Source organism: Anguilla rostrata, chromosome 14 (assembly GCF_018555375.3).
Source record: "Anguilla rostrata isolate EN2019 chromosome 14, ASM1855537v3, whole genome shotgun sequence".
Lineage (NCBI taxonomy): Eukaryota > Metazoa > Chordata > Actinopteri > Anguilliformes > Anguillidae > Anguilla > Anguilla rostrata.
Window position 1 is genome coordinate 32,498,521 of NC_057946.1, and position 23,336 is coordinate 32,521,856.

Below are 23,336 nucleotides of genomic sequence, written 5' to 3' on the forward strand. Positions count from 1 at the left end.
GTAGGCAAAATAACAACCAAAACCACTGCCTTTTATTTTCCATTTCATTTCCAGAGAATGCCAGCAAATGAAATGCTTACTGGAAAATCTGAATCTAGGGCAAGAACAAATACCTGTGCTCCAGCAAGAAAAATTAAAGGAGGACTGATCTGAGATGCAAGTTTCACTGCAGGGTTAGTGCATGCTGGGGTATGGGATGAAATTGTTATAACATTTAACATTAAAAGGCTTTTTATGAAGCTTCATGGAGACCTTCATTCAAAGGTTTCTTTCTCTCTCTCTTTTTTTTTTTGGTTGGTGTTTGTCAGCGCTAAGCCTAAATGCTTGCTTTCGGAATGTTCCGGAAAGCCTGCTGTGTGCATTGCACATGTTCCTTTGTTCTTCTTCGTCTGATGTGTCTCTTGAACGCACTTCTTGAACACGGGTGAATGTGCTCTGAGTGGAGCAGGTGGCAAAAGAATGAAATATAAAATCTGATCAGAATGCTGCTTTTTCATAAATACTTTGGAAGGAATACAGTCCAGTTTCCTCTCATTTTAAAATCACATTTATTGATTTACAGTATCATGTTGGAGAAGGGTAGATTTTTTTCATTGGCATACTGTCAGTGTTTCCAAAGTAACATACAGTGGTTCCCGTTTTGGTTGCAGGTATAGAATAATACTGTATTTGTTAAATGCTGATTTAGTACAAACCTCTCACAAAGCCTTGAAATGTTTTACACAACTTCGTAACAGTGACCAGATTCATATGTATTTCACATATATTTCATATATTCACTATAGCTAAAACATAAATCTTAAATGTGAATTTCCCCCAAGAGAAAATCATGGCTTTAATATATGAAGTGTGTTCAAATGTTTTGTTCATTTGAAGGCCTTATGTGAAAGCTGTCATATATGACTATCACACCTATTCACATTTGTGCTCCTGTGATCAGTGATGTTGTGTACAATTCCATTCGTTTCAGAAATTAAATTCTGGGTGGATCATCTTGTTAAGGCACCGTAGTGCATGGATGGGCTCCAAAGTCTGGTATCTGTTAAGACACTGTTGTAGTGCATGGATGGGCCCCACGGTCTGGTATGTGTTAAGGCACTGTTCTAGTACATGGATGGGCCCCACGGTCTGGTATGTGTTAAGACACTGTTCTAGTGCATGGATGCGCCCCATAGTCTGGTATCTGTTCATGCACGGTTCTAGTGCATGGATGGGCTCTATGGTCTGATATTTGTTAAGGCACTGTTCTAGTACATGGATGGGCCCCACGGTCTGGTATGTGTTAAGGCACTGTTCTAGTACATGGATGGGCCCCACGGTCTGGTATGTGTTAAGACACTGTTCTAGTGCATGGATGCGCCCCATAGTCTGGTATCTGTTCATGCACGGTTCTAGTGCATGGATGGGCTCTATGGTCTGATATTTGTTAAGGCACTGTTCTAGTACATGGATGGGCCCCACGGTCTGGTATGTGTTAAGGCACTGTTCTAGTACATGGATGGGCCCCACAGTCTGGTATGTGTTAAGGCACTGTTCTAGTGCATGGATGCGCCCCATAGTCTGGTATCTGTTTATGCACGGTTCTAGTGCATGGATGGGCTCTATGGTCTGATATCTGTTAAGGCACTGTTCTAGTACATGGATGGCCCCCCCGACCCCCTCACCCCAGTTTGAATAAATATATCCAGCTATGACAGTAACTTGTTTTGTAATGAACTTATACAGTGAAGACATTTAGTTTCTGCATTTTAAGGCATCAAGGCTCAACAATATAGTACTGGACAACAGGCCGCTTTGCATTTGGGGTGGGGGAACGGGGGCAACTTAATGTGAAAAATATTCAGAGAGCTGTACCTGTGGCAATGTAGATAAGTTTAGAAGACCGGAGCTGGGATCGATAGGAAGTGAGATACAGTTTCTTTTAACAGGCCTTGTGCTCTGATCTACTGACAGTAGGTCCAGCCCTGCTTATCGCTGGACCCCGTAAGGTGAGGTGTATTTGGTATGCACGAGAGAGTACAGCACATAATAACCATCTATGGAACCGAGTGTTAGAAACCAGCCTCTCTGTTTAAGTAATCACTCATACAGGCACTGCTAATGTGGGTTTCCTTGTCACTTCACAAAGTGTATTTTAGCCGTTTTTATTCCGCAACCTGCTTTCCATCCCCCCCCACTGGTCATCCTTAACTAATCAACCTTTTTCCAACACTTTTATTCTTCTACTTCGTATATCCCCATTAGCGCTTGCTTACCTGCGCGTACAGGTGTGATGAAATTCCGAAGCGGTGACTGTGTCGGCTGCCAGCTATCGATTCTGCCCCTGGCAGGTGCCGTTCCCAGGAGTGCCAACCACACCGGCGTCATGCGATCCGTTGGTCCCGTGACTCCTGACTGTTTACACGTATCAATACCAGAACCTGCACGGCGACATTCTCCGTGTGGGTTCAATGATACGTCTCAACAGGATATGTCAATTAGTACATCTCCACCCTCTTGCAGTGCTATTTTTATTATTATTTATATTGTCAGGCACAGACCACGTGAATACCGTTTTTTTTTTAATTTTTATAAAGTATTTTTTCCCCCATTTTCTCCTCAGTTTGGAATGGGCAGCCATGGTCATAGTGTTGCCATAGCGTTCATCACACCCTGCCAGGGTGCAGAAAAGTGTGAGGCCAGCCATGTATATGGCTTATGTTCTTGATATAAGGGAAGCCTGTCTGTAGGGCACAGCTGGAACTGAGGCACTCTAAGCCCCAGCCTAATATGTGCAGTATTTTAAAAATAAAAACACAGACAAAGATCCTACGCAGGTGTAAAACCAGCCCTTGTGGAGTTAAGGCTCCTGATCAGGTGTTTATATCGGCTGTGGCTCGGAACGCGGGGTGAGAGGTCCAGACGAAGATTTCGGCTCCTTAGGTCCCCCTGTGGGGCCCCTGTGCTGAAAGGCTTGCGGTTTTACACCCGTCCTGTTCGCACCCGATTCTACCGGCAGCACCGCATCACAGAACTAGAGACTAGCTCAGTTTGTCAGGCCAAGCCAGGTTACTATTCCACTGTTTCCATTTAAAAAAAAAACACAATACATTTCTCTGAAATGAACAATGTAACCCACTCATAGCTCTGAGCAGAAGAAAAATTAAGACAACATTGTGAAATTTGCTAATTATGCACTAACCTGCATTGTGCCATAAAATACCTTCCATTAACAAGGCTACTTATGAGTCCAGTTGGGACCATATGTACTTCTCAAGGGTTGATTTAGCACTGCACATTTTGCTGTGTAGTCTGTATCTTTGTTGATGTTGTTAGTGATATAATCTGCATAAGAGTGGTCATTCGGGGATGATTGTGAAGTCATTAAAGCTGTCTCTCACACCTATGTACCCGCCAGAGAGAACACGCATGGAGGATAAGGCAGGTAAGTGTAGCAGGGCTATTTTAATATGCAGTCTTCAGGATGGGAAAATCACTTTCCATGCTTCATTTATTCTTCACTTGCTTCACGTTTTGAAGTCACCAGTTGTCATGACTTCATTTAATCCTTTCTCTGAGACTGCGGTGTGCTAACCCAGGTGCCAGCTTACTCGTTTATTTTTAAGCCTATTTTCATTGGTGGTTTTCATTCCGATTCCAGGTTTTAATGCCCAGTCCTGTTTAGGGTACCCCGCCCCTGCAGAGGCTTCTGTCGGTTTGGGACAGTACCCCATCCATGAAAAAGGTTCTGCCAGTTTGGGAGAGTACACACTGGCACCCCTGGCTTCCTCAGGTATTCTCTGCTAGCTGCAGTCTCCAGTCTACCAGCTGAGCTGCGCAGTCTCAGCTGAGCTGCGCAGTCACTGCATCACTTCACAGGTAGCTGGCAAACACAAACTGCAAGCGCATGGTCAATTAGAGGAGCCGTGCTGAGGCGACAGCACTGTATACCAGCCTTAAAAACTACAAACTAGCACAGCCAGAACTGTATATCAGCCTGAAGAACTACAAACTAGCACAGCCAGAACTGTATATGAGCCTGAAGAACTACAAACTAGCACAGCCAGAACTGTATATCAGCCTGAAGAACTACAAACTAGCACAGCCAGAACTTTATATTAGCCTGAAGAACTACAAACTAGCACAGCCAGAACTGTATATCAGCCTGAAAAACTACAAACTAGCACAGCCAGAACTTTATATTAGCCTGAAGAACTACAAACTAGCACAGCCAGAACTGTATATCAGCCTGAAAAACTACAAACTATACAAAGTAGCACAGTCAGCCCTGTATATCAGCTGGAAAAACTACAAACTAGCACAGCCAGCAATGTATATCGGCCTTAAGAACTACAAACTAGCACAGCCAGAACTTTATATTAGCCTGAAGAAATACAAACTAGCACAGCCAGCACTGTATATCGGCTTTAAAAACTACATTTAACTGCATGTTTACAATTAGGCTAATTGTCATCATTGGTGTGTGAACGGAGCGCGTCACAATTAAGATAAATATTTAGCATTTTGCCTAGTGTTTTCAGTAGGCTAATTGCTATTAACCAAATGTTAGGGGTTAAGACAGGTGGATTCTGTGAATGGCTCACAGCTGGGGACTAAAATTAACTCCAACCGCATATTGGAGCTAAAACAAAGAGCCACCTGGTCTCCCACTGCAGATTAATACAGGCTGCAGGAAACCCAAAACCATAATTACTGTTACTGATATTTACTGCACTCTAACAATAGAAATGATTATTCATTAAGGTATTTCAAAAGGTTGCATTACAGATGCAATTGCCAAAGTGTTGAAAGTTAATATGTTGTGATATTGCGTGCGTTGTTCTGTTGTGTTACTCGTCTATTCGTGGTTGTGTGTCCGTTTCAGAGTGGCTAGAAATGATCTGAAATGGTGAATGTTGAGAGAGCTTCCAATAGGGGCCGTGACTGCTTCAGATCCAACAGGCTGACTACTCCAGCGGGTGACGTGTGATCTACCGCCATCTGGGGGGGGGGGGGGGGTGATGGGGGAGGGGGCTGTTGTGGGGGTTTTCAATCGGCAGGGGTGACGCGTCGTCTCACACACTAGCGACCCCTGCTGGTTGATCAGGCAGCCGCAAGTCCAGCTGTTGAGCTGCACATAAAGAGTCTTCCTCTGACTCATGTCTGTGGGAGCCCGACTCTGTACTCTCCCAAATTGCTCACGGAGGTTACAGTAATGTTACAGTAACACTGATGATGGATGCAATTGGGTATTTCAAATTGGGGATAAAAAGGGGTTAAAATAAATTTTGGGGGAAAGTAAATACATGGGCCTTGCTTTTCTTCTGATCCAAAAAATGTTTTTATTTTCATTTTTTATGATTAGCTGCAGTTGGATAATTTGGAATGGCAACCTTATGGAACAGCAGACAAAGAAGACCATGTGTCAATTTCAATGTCAGTTTGTCAATAATCAGGACTGCATATTAGCCAGTGAAACACCTGTAGAGTGAAATGGGAACTTCAGTCAGATTTATCTGCCATGTAAGAAAGAGCAGAGATATGATCAGGAAAGAGAACAGCAGAGAATCCTTTGTTCCTAAAGCGAGGCCAAATGAACACAGTTAATGTCACTGAATGTGTATGAGTAAGGAAAGAAGTGTGATATACTGTGTTTTTATATCTCTCATCAAAAAGGCAATATCAAAAGAGATATCTATAAGTCATCAATTGTTGCTGAACGATTTTTACTTGGTCATTAAGGGTTGGCCTACAAGACTACGGGCTAAATACGGTCTTAATTAAACGTAATTGACTTAACTTAATTAATGGCTACCGTGACAGAGGGGAGGACCAGGTCAGCTCAATTTAGATTAGCTCCATTTACGGTTCCTTTCATCTGGTCTGCAGCTCACTTCTGTGTGTGTACGGGAACAATGGCCATTTCATTACTGCTTTTTTTTTTGTTGTTTTTGTTTTTCTTATTGAATTTTTTTTCATTTTGGTTTCCCGGCTCGTGTAAACGAGGTGTATTTGATCTTCCATAATTAACTCTATCTGTCTTCCGCAGAGAAGGCCGCTGTCCTGAGGATGAGAGGCTGGGCCAGGCAGCAGCCGGCTAGCTGATCTGTATTCATTCGGCCGGGGCTTGGAGCCGATTAGCGCCGCGCTTCGCTCAGGCTGGAGCGGAATACGGCCTCCCAGCAGCGACGTTCTTAAACAAAGAGTGAGGAGAAAGCGCCTGAAGGTTGGCAGTTGGCGGGATTACGAGAGGCTGAATGGATTTTTTAAATCCCGCTTGACGTTAGCCGCGCTGGCCGCCGTGTCTACCTTGTCGCAGGACTCTCGCTCATAGCCGAACGGTGGACTTTTTGTCTGTTGTAGAGAAATCTACAGACAAATACAGGTGCAGACATGAAGAGGATCAGATTGATTTGAGGGTGTATTTTAGCATCAACCTCCCGCCCCCCACCACAGCAGCAAACACACACACACACGCACATACACACACACACACAAATGCAAACGCATGGACACACACACACACACGCACATGCAAAGGCATGCGCACACATGCGCACACATACATGCACACACATATGTACACACACGCACTTGCAAAGGCATGCACACACATGCGCACGCATACATGCACACACATACGTACACACACACACACACCTACACACACATACACACACTCATACACACACACACACACACCTGTCAGCGGCAGTCTGCACTGCAGAGCTATCAGGGAGGCGGGAGCTGGGCGGAGCTGGGGGCGGAGCTGGAAGGCGGCGCTGGGGGGGCGGAACTGGGGGCGGAGCCCTGCCGCATGCCACCACTCACTCTTCTCCCATTTTCCGGGCAGGAAGGCGGGAAAGCGGGAAGGCGGATCCACCATGCGTTATCTCCGCTGACAGGCCTGCTGGCTTGGAAATAGAGAGAGAGAGAGCAGAGTGAGAGAAGAGAAAAGGGGGGAAATCACCTTTGAAGGGTAAAGCCTTCATTTCATGTGGGAATATGGCTTGTGCTGCTGCAGTGGCGCAGGCCCCAGGCAGTAGTAATTGATTGGGTAAATGTGATGTAAGTAAAATTTAAACTCAGTCGGGGCGTGTGCCCGCCCTGGTAATCACACACAACCAGCGGTTCATGGGTTCATCTTCTCACACCTTTTTTCCGACAGGTTTTGTTTTGTCCTTGTTCTGTTTTGTGTATGTGCGTGTGCACATATGTGTGTTTTGTAGACGCTCACAGACATGATAATGCATTCGCCGGTCAGACTGCATGTTATGCCACACGCGTATTCCATGACGGCCGTAGGCACCCAGCTGTCATGACATGCACTCGTGTGTTTACGTGCTGTCAAGACATACACTTGTGTGTTTATGCGCTGTCATGACATGCACTCATGTGTTTACGCGCACCGCAGGCCTGTTACCTGGGCTTTTCCCAGGCAGGGGAGGTAAATATCAGGACGGGGCGATTGCAAGTGCGCGTGGCGTCAAACGGGCGTCTAGGTTCTTAACACAACAACTGGCCCCGGGACTGACATAGCTGAGCGCAGACGCTGTGAGCCCCCGCAAAGAGGAAGATCTCTGTGCGGGTCACATGACATACTCAAACCTTCGCCACACGCGTCATACATAAACTAAAGACACAGTTATCTCTCATGTATTCCTTCCATCTTAAATGGGTTAAAAGCACAGATTCTATAAACACATCAGATACTCAGTTCCATATTCCTAACACTTCTAAATTCTGTCTCCTATCACTGAAGCCAAACCATTCTGATGTGATGCATTCATTTATGGGCGTAAGCAAGGTAAAACTACAGTGGCAAAGGACGTTCTGTACTACGGCGTGAATTCCAATGATCCGATTTCAGTTCAATTCCTTACCCCTTTAAATTCTGTCAATTCAATTCATTTTCCAAAATAATTATCTGTTTCTTTTCAATTATATTGATATGAAGGAATTCAATTAAGCTGAATTCCTCCAATTCAATTATCCTTTAATCAATTCCCTTTATTCAGTTCTCACTAGAGGTGGGTTTGATTCCATTTCAATTGATTCCATTCCAGTTTTAATTTCATGAATTGAATTACAATTTATTACCTAAATTGTTTGAATTAAAAAAAACAATCATCACATATTTAGCACCAACCATATTTATACTGAGGCTAATTCTAAAAGAACATCTTGGAGTTTTAGTATGAGGAGCTTTCTATCAACTGACAAATCTCATTTACAATCTATGTGTGTATGAAATTGGCAATTCTAAATTCAATTTGAATTTTAAAATGTCAAAATTCCAATTCAGTTTCAATTCCAAAGACATGCAGTTCAAATTCACGTCATCTGAATTCCGGTTCATGAACTGTATTTCCAAGAGTCATTAAATATTGGAAATGGAATTGATCCAATTTATAAGCTTAATTTAAATTGCACTGAGCCAAACTGGCACTGGATCACAAGCAGAGATGATGGAAGGAGCTCAGAAGTTGAATATCTGCTGAGTCTAAAGAATCTGTGGTTAAAGCTCGATGCTGGTCCCTGTGCAACCCCCACATACATTTTAATTTGCTAATTTGAAGTAATATATGATATGAAATGAGCAAAGCAGATCTGTTGGTCTCATCTGATTAAAGTCCTGAGCAGCTCAACAATATTGGTCAGGGTCCCTCAAGCCCACCCCCCACCCTCCCCCCTTCCCCACCACCCCCCATCACCACACAACCCCCAATTTTTTATATCAACAGTGGACAAATGGATCAGTACAGAAATGCTTGACATTTAAAAGCCTTTGTGCTGTGACTGAGTCTGACCCGGGTCCACTGAAAACAGATATGAAGTGAACAAGCTTCTTTTCAGACGGGTCTTTAAAAAAAACTAGAAAATGCACACACACACACACATACACATACACATACACATGAAAACTGGCAACTGTGTTTTTTTGCAAAACAATAACACACAGTCTTGTGGTAGGGGACTGTATTACCCTGTTACTCAGTTGGCATTTAACTAAATTGTAGGACGTCACTGGCTACTGCTTTAAGTTGCTCAAGCTCTAACATTTGCACAAGCACTGCATTTACTGAGACATTTTCAAACAGTAGTTTTCTTAGCAGTAAGCATTAGGCTGAAAACATTGTAGATCTCCAGTGTGTCAGACTGTCAATCAAGACTAAAACATTTGTGTTTAAACATATGTTTGGTCTTAACTGAAGCAGAAACATGATTAAACAGAACCTTGGTCTCAACTGAATCACAAACATGGTTAAACAGAAGCTTGGTCTCAACTGAATCACAAACATGGTTAAACAGAAGCTTGGTCTTAACTGAATCACAAATATGGTTAAACAGAAATTTTGGTCTTAACTGAATCAGAAACATAGTTAACTGAGTCGCTCCATGTCATGGATTAATGATGAAAAAAAAAGAGATGAAAATCCAAAATTTTTAAATTGCTGTAAATGTCTCATATAATAATGAACTGGGCGATTCATTATTAAGGCATTTGAAATTTTGGTGCATGTATTTGGTGAGGTATCGTATTCATTAAGTAGTTTTGAAAATACTGCTTATTCGAGCATTCTGATTTTCAAAATAAGTTTGCAGTTTCAATTTCTTTTTAAAGTTTAATATTTGACCTTCACATTGTGGCTTACAGTACAAATAAAAAAATTGCTTGGGGATATTATTTTTAATATGGATCTGTCACTATTTTCAAGGATGTAAAAGTTAGATATTTTGAGAACATGCTTGACATTCACAGTTGTTTTTATTCTTTTTTGTTTCCGAAAATTGTCAGCAATGACGCAAATGCACCTGTTCTCTCCATTGTGAACGATTGAGGTGCTGGGCTCCTTCTGGGGTAGTTTCTCTAGTGCATGTGCTCTGGGGTAGTTTCTCTAGTGCATCTGGATAGTTCCTCATGCTGGGTATTTCTCTAGTGCATGTGCCCTGGGATAGTTCCTGTAGTGTACATGCTATGGGGTAGTTTCTCTAGTGCACATATCCTGGGGTAGTTTCTGTAGCGAACATGCTCTGGGGTAGATTCTCTAGTGTACATGCTCTGAGGTAGTTTCTCTAGTGCACATGCTCTGAGGTAGTTTCTCTAGTGCACATGCCCTGGGGTAGTTTCTCTAGTGCATGTGCCCTGGGGTAGTTTCTCTAGTGCACATATCCTGGGGTAGTTTCTGTAGTGTACATGCTATGGGGTAGTTTCTCTAGTGCACATATCCTGGGGTAGTTTCTGTAGCGAACATGCTGGTAAGATTCTCTATGTACTGCTGGGTAGTTCTCTAGCACATATCCTGGGGTAGTTGTACACATGCTTGGGTAGATTCTCTAGTGTACATGCTCTGAGGTAGTTTCTCTAGTGCACATGCCCTGGGGTAGTTTCTCTAGTGCACATGCCCTGGGGTAGTTTCTCTAGTGCACATGCTCTGTGATTGTCATTGCAAATGCAGGCATGTGCACTGGAGGAGAGAGATGATTGACAGAAGGCCTGGGTGGAGTAGGTGGTGGAGCGGGTGGTGAAGGGTCCATGCCCCGATGCTGGCGCCCACCCCCCCTTCTTTGTCACCAGTGCCCTGTTGTCGTGGAAACTCGCCAAAGTGATGGAGGCCAGGGACAGTGAATGTAAGGAAGAAGCAGAGACGTGAGAAAAAGGGGACCGAAAGACTGTTTGCATTCTCCAGAAGTGTGCCTTGTGTGAACTGTGCCTTCCCAGTGCTCATGTGGGTTTCCACTGGGTACTCCAGTACAGACACCAGACCATGGGGCCCATCCATGCACAAGAACATTATTTATCTCTATGAGAGATAAAAAATACACTTTTTAATATAATGTATTTTAATCAGGTATGAAAGTCTTTATATTTTCAGTTTTTACTTACACATGTGGTCTGTGAAAATTGGAAAGTCATTGAAAAGTCCTTGAATTTTGCATCAGAAATAGTGTCTCAGCCCTGTTTTACATACATATCAGCCTGTGCTTTGGCTAGTATCAGTGAAAGGACCTCAGGTGAATGTGAAAAGTTAGGTAGTATTAATATGTAAATCATGTAGCTGCGTGATCAATAAGCTCAGCCCATTAGAGTATTTTTCAAACCCATTCATCACAGCCTTAAAAATGCCGCGCTGATATATTTATTTTGAGTATGACAGGCCAACAAAACACCCCCATGAACACGGTTTATTCAGTGCATTGATTCCTCATCGAAAAAATGCCTGGAACCAGACAGAAGATTCTTTTTCAGTAGCTACTTAGATCATGCACCAGCTGTTTACATTATTTGAACACACGTTAAACAAGACCAGGTCAAAACTTAGTATATGGCTGCACCGGCGACCAATGGTGTAACGTCGTAATATGGACGGAGTGTAGCACAGTGGGTAAGGAACTGGGCTTGTAACCGAAAGGTCGCAGGTTCGATTCCCGGGTAAGGACACTGCCGTTGTACCCTTGAGCAAGGTACTTAACCGTAATTGCTTCAGTATATATCCAGCTGTATAAATGGATACAATGTAAAATGCTATGTAAAAAGTTGTGTAAGTCACTCTGGATAAGAGCGTCTGCTAAATGCCTGTAATGTAATGTAATGTAACTCGGCCGACCAATGGTGTAACTTCATCACTCACTCAGTCACAGACATTCGCGTTTGTAGAATGAGGCATTATGTATTTTCACTTTGTTTTGGACAGACAACTGTAAGGGAGGTGAATTATTATAAAGTCCTTATTTAAAATAACTAATGGCATGTAGCTACCTGCACAAAACATTGACACTCATTTCTGGCAACCTGATTGCAACATTTGTTTAAAATTGGAGCAGTCCACTTGTTAAGTAAGTCAATCTCTCTATCTGTCATCCATGAAAATCGATGTTCATATTTCAAAAACTTTTTTCCCCAATGCAAATAATGCACTGGCTTTCGAGCTACAGTCCATTTACACAATGTATGGATTTCTGATCTGAAGGAATTTTAAATTTCATGTAGCAATGTATGAAGTTTATTTTCGTCCATTGCCAACTGCCCAATAAAGAGGTTGATAGGTTTAGCTGATGTTGGGTGTAGCAGCATCTGTGGACTGTACTGGTTATGTTACACTGATAGCTACGGACCACATTATATCCTTGTCCAAATATTAACATCAAATTAGTTTACTATTGTCACACACTTATTGGCCAAATGTTACAAATTTATGACTGATTTAGGTTTTAATGGTTTAAGTTTGGAGACTACCGCGTGATTATTTAAGTATAATTGTTTAAGTTTAGAGCCTACCACAGGCATACTCAGATCTGGCCCTTGGGGGCCAGTAGTACTGCTGGTTTTCATTCTTCCCCTCTAATCAGTGACTCATTTAAACCTGACACACCAGGTGAGTTAAATTTCTGGGGCATAAGTGCCATTAATCGATCAATTAACTAATCAGGTAGAAAAGAAAACCAGCAGTACCATTGGCCCGAAAGGCCAGGTTTGAGTACCCCTGGCCCACCGCATACTCTTCTGATCATGTTTTTCTTCCCATAACTCTTATGCTGTCTTCATAAGACTCCCAGTAATGGAGCCCTGAAATCTCAGTAAAGGCATTTTTATCGCTGTGGCTTTGATGCGAACGCAGAATATAATAATTCATAATTCAGACAGCGACCTCACAAACATCAGGCAAAGGCCACAGGGATAAAATGTCTTTACGGAAATGACTGAATGTGAACGCACAATATAATAATTCATAATTCAGACAGCGACCTCACAAACATCAGGAAAAAGCCTAAAAACCTGAGCAGCCAGTTCCTTCACCAGACCACATCTGTTTGAAGTATAGCAGCGATAAGACAGACGCTGCAAAGCCTTTTCTAAATGAGAACTACGCTATATTCTACATTTAACGACCTTTCGCATTTGAGTCCTTCCACGGCCATTCCGATTACACCACTATTCTGGTTACACTATCGTTTCGACGATTACACCACCATTTCGATTACACCCCTGTTCTGATTACACCCCTGTTCTGATTGCACCCCCACCCTCCTTTCATTCTTAGTGTTCACTTCGTGGTCATATGTAAGACAATGCCAACCCCCTGACAGGTTGAGCTGTAAATTCTTCCGGTCGGATCGGAGATCAGGGCCTCTCCGTTTCTGTTTAAATAAAGACAGACAGCTGCTGGGGACTTAAAGGGGGGTGGAGTGGGGGTTGGGGTTGATATTTGACAGACATGTGTAATTCAGCAGGAGTAGCCCTGATGGTAAGGGTAGGTGGGGGGTGGGGGGGGGCTCTGACTGATTGGGTTGATATATGCAGGGTGGGGGGCTGGGTTGAAGAGTTTCATTAAGGGCCTTTTCCCTGCCACAGATACACTGTTTTTTTTTCTTGAGGGGTCACTGTCCTGCCAAAGCGAGGACCGAGACGCGCACCTCCATGACTAACGACGACAAGCGGTCCGGGAGCGGCTTTAAATCGCACCGTCGGTGACATCACCCAGCGACCTGACCCGTAGCTACGGTGACGTTTAGGATTTATATCAGCAGCAGTGGACCCGGACAGCCAAGTCTGAATGTGTGTCTGAATCACAGTTTGTGTCCCTCCTCACACACTGACCAGGGCTCAGTCTCTGATCTTTTTTATGTACCAGTTGTGATTAGAAGGAAGCTCAAAGAAACTGACCCCAGATCAGTTGTTGGAGGGCAAAAAAGTTCTGAGAGCTGTATAATATTCATGCAGGCCTGAGCAGAAATAAATGGGTCAAAATAAGCCGACTAAATACCAGAAATGCTCCATCGGTGCAGGTTATTTTCACCACTCGCAGGGCAGTATGTACTGAAAATAATAAACCCGTAATAAACGGTGTTTTGTTATTGTTAATGAAATGAAAACCAGTCAGAAATGATTTTCCATCCTTGTCTCTGGTCTACTCCAGACAGAGGCTCCGCTTCCTGAGTTTTAAAATCTGGACTGGAAAGTGGGAGCCGATGTGATCCTCTGTGTGAAATAAGGATCCCATTAGGACAGGAATCACCAGGCTCTCTGCTACAACAGCTGTATGTGTGTGTATGCGTGTGTGTGTGCGTGTGTGTGTGTGTGTGTGTGTGTGAGTGAGTGTCTGTGAGAGAGACAGAGGACATCTGCGTGTGAAATCCTGAGTGTGTGTATGTGTGTGTCTGTGTGTGAGTGTGTGTGTGTGTGAGAGAGACAGAACATCTGTGTGAGATCCTCTGTGTGTGTGAGTGTGTGTGTAGGGATGTGTGGAATCGTGTGTGTGAGAGAGAGAGACAGAGAACATCTGTGTGAGATCCTCTGTGTGTGTGTGTGTGTGAGTGTGAATGTGTGTGAGAGAGAGACAGAGAACATCTGTGTGTGAGATCCTGTGTGTGTGAGATCCTGTGAGTGTGTGTGTGTGTGTGTGTGTGTGTGAGATCCTGTGAGTGTGTGTGTGTGTGTGAGATCCTGTGAGTGTGTGTGTGTGTGTGAGATCCTGGTGGTGTGTGTGTGTGTGTAGTGTGTGAGAGATCCTGTGAGTGTGTGTGTGTGTGTGTGTGAGATCCTGTGAATGTGTGTGTGTGTGTGAGATCCTGTGAGTGTGTGTGTGTATGTGAGATCCTGCATGTGTGTGTGTGTGTGTGTGAGAGAGAGAGAGATCCTGTGTGTGTGTGTGTGTGTGAGATCCTGTGAGTGTGTGTGTGTGTGTGTGTGTGAGATCCTGTGTGTGTGTGTGTGTGTGTGTGTGAGAGAGAGAGATCCTGTGTGTGTGTGTGTGCACGAGTGAGAGAGTGAGGGAGAGAGTAAGAGAAAGCGAGGGAGGTCAGACCCTGTACTCGTGCGATCAGTGATGGGTCCGTTAACTCTGGACACAGGCAGCTGGTTCCTGGGTTGAATCTCCACAAAGCTGAGGTTTTTTTGGCAGACCTCCACACCAGCACAGCGCCGGCAATTTCTCTGGGCTTTGGGGCAGAACTCAGCCAAAATCTTCCATCTGTGAGGAGATGGAAACATACCGATCGGCCCTGCAGGCCCATTAATTGTTGCTTTTTATTCCGATAAATTTGTTGGCGGGGAGGGGGGGGGGGGGGGGGTGATAGAGGGGTGGAGCTGAGGGTCAGAGTAATTGATCAAAGGGTCCGGGACGGAGAGGCGGGGTGCAGCCAAATACATCTGATCCGAGAGAAGTTTGGCAGGGTTCTAATGCAGAGGAAAAGGGGGCGGGGGTTCCCTTCTGATGTACTCAGGTCTTTTATTTACCTCATCATACTGCTAAAACGTAATTGGCTCGACCACTTGGCCTGCTAAATTATTTCCCACATTAAGGCATTGGTTTCATGGCAGGGTGCTAAGGGTTTGGGACACAATGTGACCCGTCTGAAGTCAGCTCATGGTTTTCGAAAACAGATAACAGGTTTGCCCCAATGATAGCATTGAACTGGGGTGGGGTGGGGTGGAGGAGGGGGACTCCCACTGCCTACACCACTAGCATGATGCTACTTTCTCCTGGACCGTTACCGTGGCAGCCCCCTTCCCTCCCCCCACACATTCAGAGCAGCGATTACAGCATTACCCACGATGCAGTGCGGGCGGACGGAACATTAAACACGTCAAACACAACACAGTGCAGTGCTACTCCAGTCCTGGAGGGCCACTGCCTCTGCAGGTTTAACCCCAGTCCTGGAGGGCCACTGCCTCTGCAGGTTTAACCCCAGTCCTGGAGGGACAATGTATTTTTGCGGGTTCCATTCAGTCAGCAGCCAATTTAGGGCTTGGAAACAAGTTGTGCAGACGCTTTAGCCAGTTGATGACTTAAATTAAGCACCAATGTGCAGGAACAATCAAAACCAGCAAGAACTGCAACTCCCCAGGATTTGAGTTTGAGATTCTTACTTTAGGTGCTAGTAAAATCTGAAATCAATACTGAAAATCCAAAATGTACAATCATCAATAACAACTGTGTTCTGGGTATTGGTGGAGATAAATGTTTCCTTTAAAACTGTCAGTAATATGCAGGAATTATACTGGTATTTAGAGGGTTTAAATATTTCTATAAACTGCATGACCCATGCCTGTCCAAAATGTCCAAAGAGCTTGTTTTCTCTATATGATAAATATAAAACATATATGTCTATGTAATGTTATGCAGTTAAATAAAATCTACACTGAAGCATGTTGTATGGTATCATGACTGAAGCTTGTTGTGTGTTAGCACGACTGAAGTATGTTGTATCTCAGCATAACTAAACCATGTTGCATGTTATCATGTTATCATGACTGAAGCTTGTTGTGTATAGCATGACTGAAGCTTGTTGTGGGTTAGCATGACTGAAGCTTGTTGTGTTATCATGACTGAAGCTTGTTGTGTATAGCATGACTGAAGCTTGTTGTGTGTTATCCTGACTGAAGCTTGTTGTGTGTTAGCATGACTGAAGCTTGTTGTGTGTTATCCTGACTGAAGCTTGTTGTGTGTTAGCATGACTGAAGCTTGTTGTGTGTTAGCATGACTGAAGCTTGTTGTGTTAGCATGACTGAAGAATGTTGCATGTTATCCTGACTGAAGCATGCTAAATATCGTTGTATGTTTGCTCAAGGTGTTGCGTGTCCTTAGGGGCCTGCTAAAGCTGTCTGGCCATGCCATGCTTCTTCCAAAATAAAAATGGGAAGTAAAGTCGTTCTGTGGGTTTCCTGACTACCAGAAGACCTGTTGGACGACATTACCTCACTGTGTGACACTGAAAGGAAGGATAACGCAGTGCTCATCTCCCTTCATTAATCTGACACCGACCGACTGTCAACTGGCCCTTCCATAAAAACAGGAGAGATCTGTATGAGGTGGAAACAAGCTCCTTAGCATGACTCACCAGCAGTCTCTCATAGACGTACTGTCAAAAGTAAAGGCCACACAAGATAAATAAAATTGCTATACATTTTGTTCATATAAACAGCATCAAATTGAAAGGAAAATTATATCTGTACAAATATAATTTCAGCTGGGTTTTTTTTTTCGTTGTGGAGGAAGCGCAGTTGCCGAGGCTTCCTCTCACAGAATTTGGTTTGGACAAAATCCCGCGCTGCGGGAGCTCATGGAATTATTCATGATGCGCCTGTCACGGCTGACGCCGTCAGCTATGTTCACCAGTCAGGGGCTGTTCTTTCCATTATTTCATGTCACGGTAGCAGCATCTGGATTAAAATACGCCAAAAGCGCCTCACTGATTGGGGGGAGGACCAATATTTTACCGGTTATTACCAGCCAGTGCCAACCACCGAGAGCGTCCGGTCCGCACAATACCCACGGAGCTGCCCTCTCGGCAAATAAACTTGCCAATTCTACCCTATTTATTTCACCGGTATACTTATCCAATGAGAGTGAGAGCTCTAATTATTCATACACAGTATGTCTGAATGAGAAGAGAGAGAAGAAGAAAGTGCATAGGAAATAGTTTATGGTTTTTATTGTTTTACAACTGCGAGTCGTAATTTTAAATTTTAATTTTAAATGGTCAAATATATAGGACCAATGATATGTATTTTTCACTGTTCGTATTTTCCAAGTTCGGCACGAGGACCCTGGTTTAATCTCAGCTTCTCATTGTCCCGGTCTTCCATTTCACCTGGGTCCAAACAGGCCTTTCCCAGCGCCCTTCACCGCGCTGAAGCCTGCTTTTTCCCCACACAGCGCCCGCATTCTTACTGAATAATCTATTTAGCCCGAGTCATTTATGCGCGCGGCGCGGCCGGCTACCGCAGGAGATAACTAACGACACTTCTTCCCGCACCTAGGGATCGCGCGCTCTTTTATCCCGGCTCATTTGCATTCTGATTAGTATGCATGAAATTTTCACTGAACTTTAATACCCCGGCTGCTGCATAATACACTTTAATGAGCATAAAAGTGAGCATGACAATTAAACCTCACATTAATCACTAAACGCTACACTCAAAGAAGGAGAGAGAAGGGGGGGGGGGGGGTTGAGGACGAGCAGAAGAAGGGAGAGAGGGAGAGGAGAGAGGAGAGAGAGAGGCGAGAGCTGTTTTCGGCGGAAGGCTCCAGCGCGGGCCGGCGGTCTGATTTGGTCTCGGCGGGCGCGTGTGAGTGAGTGATGCGCTCTCGGCTCCGGAGCTGACGCGGGCCGCGGAGCAGAATGAGGCGTTCCATCAGCGCGTACAGCAGGTGACCTGCAGAAATTAACATCACGGAGGGGAGCAGCGGACAGACAGAGCATCTATACATATTTATCCCTCTACTTGAATTGGAAGGGGGGGGGGGTCAGTTACGTTCGCATAGGACACCTCCCTTCCACTACCTAACCCTCACCACCTCGACCCCCCCCGCCCCGTACCTGTCCTCCAACGGGCACCGCGAGTTGACCACAAGGAGACAGCTCTCGGAGAAGGCAGATGCTGCTCGGCTGTCGTAGGAAATGTTCGCCGCGGTGAATGTCACGGCGGATTCAGCCCGCCGCACAAGGACGTCTTCCTCGCCGCAGAGGATTCATTACGGATTTGAATTGTTAATGACCGGAGACAAAGACATCTTTTCATGTACTAGCATTTCAGTTAGCATTTCAGCTGCTGCTGCGCCTGAGCTGTGCAGCCCAGCATCCTTCCTCCCCTATTTTCTGCTTTTTATTTTTCTTCATTTATATATAACTTTTCTTTTTATGAATGTTACTGGTTTTTATGTTTTCAGGTTTGTGGATTTAAAAAAACACGCACACATACACACATGCAAACACCTGCACTCACACACACACACACACACACAAAAATACACTCTGTCACACACATACAGACACATGCACACATACACTGAGCCTGGCACGATCTGCTGTCTCTTTTAAGGACAGCTAAGCGAGCGGAAGTAGAGAAGACATCTCAGTGACTGTCTGCTTCAGCTGAATTACAACTCAAATGAATGTTAATATGAACACACAACATGGCACACAACCTACCAGCCCCGCCCCACATAGTCACCCTCGCACACAACCCCATCCCCTCCACACAAACCCAAACCCACCCCAGTACCCCTACAGTCAACCCCCCCCCCCACACACACACACAATCCACTACACCCCCACAGTTACCACTCCACACAAACCCACCCCAGCACCCCTACACCCCCACAGTCGCCCTCCCCCCCACTCCACACAAACCCACCCCAGCACCCCTACACCCCCACAGTCGCCCTCCCCCTACTCCACACAAACCCACCCCAGCACCCCTACACCCCCATAGTGCCCTCCCCCACTTCCACACAAACCCACCCCAGCACCCCTACACCCCCACAGTCGCCCTCCCCCCACCCACACAAACCCACCCCAGCCTCCCCTGCACCCCCACTTTGCCGACGCCCCATGTAAACAACACTGAAAACAACCCCAGCACCAATTATGAACCCCACCACAGTGCAGCCCCCCCCCCATGTCTCGCGCAAACACCACCCCAGAACACCCTCACACCCCCCACAGTCGCCCCCCCCCCACTCCCACCACAAAGCACTCGAGAAAACCAAATAGACCCCCACAGTCGCCTCCCCCCATTCGACACGAAGCACCCCAGCACCCCACACCCCACAGTCGCCTCCCCACTCCACACAACCACCCAGCACCCCTACACCCCACAGTGCACCTCCCCACACAATGACCACCCAGCCTTCCGCCGCGTCTCTTTGTCGACGCTCTTCAACTGAGAGCGGGCAGTTAAATACCATCAATTTAGTGATCGCGACTGACGGGCAGCGCCCAGCCGTCGTCTTGCGTATGTAAAACCGCATATGAAAGCCCCCCCCCCACACCCACCCCCCCCCCCTCCGCGGACTTATGCATGGCTCTGGATAGAGACAAGGAGATCGAGCAGCGCGTCGTCCCGCGACACGTAGCTCCGCGCTGCAGCGCCGACGACAGACGGCGCCGGCGGTGCCAAGGCCCGTGAGCTCTGGAAGGTGGCAGAGGTGTCATGGCCGCCGCGGTCGGAACGTGACAGGAAACGGAACGTGGGGCTCGCTAACGGCCGATGGCTGGCCCCCAACATATTGAAGGGCGGCGTCCGGGAGCGCACGCGTGTAAACCGCTAGACTCGGGGCGATGGGGCGCGTGTCACCTTGTGAATGACAGCCAAACGCTTTAAACGCACATGGGCTGCAGTGGGGATTCCACAGAGCAAGTCTCATACAAAGCAGCCAGGGCCCCACAGCTGATAAGAAAATATCCACAGGCAAATCATGAAACATCTAGAGCAGTCCGTCGTAACTTCACACACAAAGGGCAAGGTTTTTAATTCTTATTTTGTCTGTTTGCAATTAGACTAGATAACTAGGTCAGTTTGACCCCCGGAAACTGGTTTCAGGCTATTGGAAGATGTGACGATTTCCGCACAATATCGTTGACTTGCAACGTGCACTGACGCCTACGTTTGAGTATGTGAGGCAGTGGAACAGAAATGCTATTCCAGGGCTTGTTCAAAAAGCAGGTGGACGAACCTCTCCACTGCCTCAAGGGCTTAGCATCCAAACCAAAGGCTACCGTGGCTTCTGCGGTCTGTGTTAGCCTACTGAAGCCAAACATGCTACAGTGGCCCATATTTGTGGAAGAGGCCCCACTAATACATTCACAGAACCTCAGCTAAAAATAAAAGAACTGTTATATCGAAACGCAATCAACTGACTGTTAGCCAGTTCACTCAACACACTGAGGTGTAAGGACAGTGAAACATGCTCTCTATCGGTCCTGAGTATGAAGCCGTCTCAGTTCGTTATGAATAAAACAAATCGGGAGGGCCGCTCAGATCCAGCAAGGCCCAGATCCACATTTACCCATCATTCATAGCGTGGAGCACTTGGCTAAAAGTATCCATTATTTGGGCTCTTTGATCAACAGATTCACCATCAACAGACATGAAAAGCTGCCTGATGCTACATGACTACATGAAAAAATGATGCTGGCTCGTGGTTTCAGAGAACGCATGCGGTGAAGTGGCCTCTGGAAATGCTGGAGGGGAGAAAGGAAATCACAGCCACCTAATCTCGCTTTACAGGGGAAAATTTCACGCATTGTTGAATTAACAGCCTGAAAGTGATGATGGCGATTTGCAGTTAAATAACTCTTTGAGCTTCCATTTTCCAGCGCAGCCTTTTGATACGTTATCATAAATCAGACGAGAGTGGAACTGAAGCAAGGGGAAATTAATGCACTGCCCAAATTAACGCAGGCCCGAATGAGCTGGCTAAGCCTTCCAAAACAAAACAGAACAAAACAAAAAAACGGCATCAACTGAAACTACACGGAAGCAACATAATAATTCTGTGTTTTCGGCACTCTGGCACATTTGGCTCAGACAGTACAGCCAAAGTGAGACAAGTGCAGCACACAAACAAAATGCAGGATCAGGAGACAAAGAGAAGGACTTGCTCATAGCAAGGCTTAAATAACCCAGCGATGAAGCATATATTCGTTTGTAGCAAGGCTAAATGACCCAGCAATGAGGCACACTATCCACTCATAGCAAAGCTAAATAACCCAGTGATGAAGCACATGCCCGTTCTTTGTAAGGCTAAATAACCCAGCAATGAAGCACATACCCGCTCGTAGCAAGGCTAAATCACCTAAATTTATTCTGATCATTCCTCTGTTAGTTTTTGTATTGTTTTTTTTTGACGTAATCTCATGCACCATATGGGAGACTCTCAAAAGACACAGAATAAAGCCAGGACCCTGAAATCAGAGAAGATGTAGACAGGAAAGCAGTCCTCTGGGTGCTTCTAGCAAACATATTAAAGACATGATTATAAGGGAGATTATCAGCATTACAACCGACAGCAGACCAGTGATGGATGGGCACAGATAAGAGCGTGAAACCGCAATCCACAGTTACGAAAGGCTACACGAGGAAAACGAGGCGGCCATTTTGATATTTCAGCTTCTCCTTTTGCCCAGCTCCAGGTTCTGAAGCTAACAGGTGTGGAATTCTCCACAGAAGGCCTGCATGGCTTCGTTTTTTTTGCCCTTTGTAATTTGGCAGAAGCACGACTGTCCCGTTATTTCAGGAATTTGAGCAGGAACTGTACAGCCCAAATTCCTGCACCTGTTTGTAGGGGGTCCTCAGCTCGTCCCTCCATCCAGCGCGTGTTCAGGTGCTGTTTCTCTGAAGAGCTGCTAGCCCCCCGTGCTACGCTGTCTGTCGCGCGGCGCCACCAACGGAAATTATATCCGAATCACAGCCACGCGTAGCTTTTCTCCTTATAAGGGAAGTTTAATAGATGAAAACTGTCTCAGCCAAACTGAGCCTATTTACACCCTGCAGCCCCCCCCCCCCCATCCGATGAACCCACTCCTTCCCTTTTCCTGTTAAAATACGGGATGCGGCACACACGGGTGGGGGGGGGGGGGGTGCTCCTTCAACGCCCACAGTAGCGGGGCGACCCTTCCTCTCCGCTCCGCGCGGTCGCTCCCCCGAATCGGCGGCTGAATTAATGAGCGGAGCGCGGGCCCGAGCCGAGACGCTGCGCTCATGCATATTTACCAGATCGCACCTGTCTGCACAGGTTTCATCCGCGCGGCGCGGTGACAGGGAGAGGGCCGGCGCGGAGGCGGGATCCAATTTGGAGCTCGATTACCAGCAGCGTCCCCTCTGAACGTCCCCCGGTGGACTCCCGCGACCTCCCACCAATCACCTGCCGGAAGCCCCCCCGACCCCCCCACCCCCGCCCCCCCCGCGTTCCCGCTCACCATTAAAGCATTTCCTCGCTCTTATTTAGTCAAGCTCTGACTGCTGGTCATCGGAGTCTCGCTTTTTAAAATCAGCTGCGTCGCACTTACGGGGGGAGGGGGTGTGGGAGGGAGGGGGCACGGCCGCTTTATCACTGAAGCCGGGCTCAGAACAGACGGGCGTGTCCCTACGAATCTAACGGACCGGTGTGCATAATTAAAAGGCCGAATAAATGCGAGGGTCCGCGTGCCGCATCCGTCTTTTGTCTCCTGAGGGAGGGGGCGGCGAGCGTGCCTCCGCACACGCGCCGAAAACCCCGCTCCGCGGCTCTGCGGTTCGCGGTACGCCTCACGCGCGCGCGCCGCTCAGAGCCGCACGGAAAGCCGGGTCACGCCTCGGAATCCTAACTGACAGCTTTATGAAGACGGAGTAAGTCTGTGTGTGCGGCTTTCTAATCAGATCAGGGGATACAGATGCTGGCACCTGCACTTTCTTCCCAATTTCCTTAGTGATAAGTGATACAGGAGACGGTCTCTATGGTTACCACCACCGGCCTATCTTTAGATAACAGTCAGAATTACTGCCTCAGCTGAGCTTCAGAACTGAAGAGGAGATGCAAGTTTGGAGGTTCAAATCTTGGCTTCGAGGAGCAAACAAGCGAAAACAAAAA

General features: G+C 46.1%; 1 long non-coding RNA gene across 2 annotated transcripts in view; it reads right to left on the bottom strand.

The window, feature by feature from the left end:
- Nucleotides 1-5,296: 5,296 nt before the first annotated feature.
- Nucleotides 5,297-23,336, bottom strand: part of LOC135238817 (uncharacterized) — a 51,152-nt gene continuing 33,112 nt past the window's right edge. The window contains exons 2-4 of one of the 2 annotated variants that reach the window (XR_010325214.1): nt 6,682-6,893; nt 6,289-6,348; nt 5,297-6,172 (exon numbers count right to left, since the gene is read on the bottom strand). This is a non-coding gene — a long non-coding RNA (uncharacterized LOC135238817). Of the gene's footprint in view, nt 6,349-6,681; nt 6,894-23,336 lie in introns of both variants that reach the window. The other variant, XR_010325213.1, reaches the window with a different exon arrangement.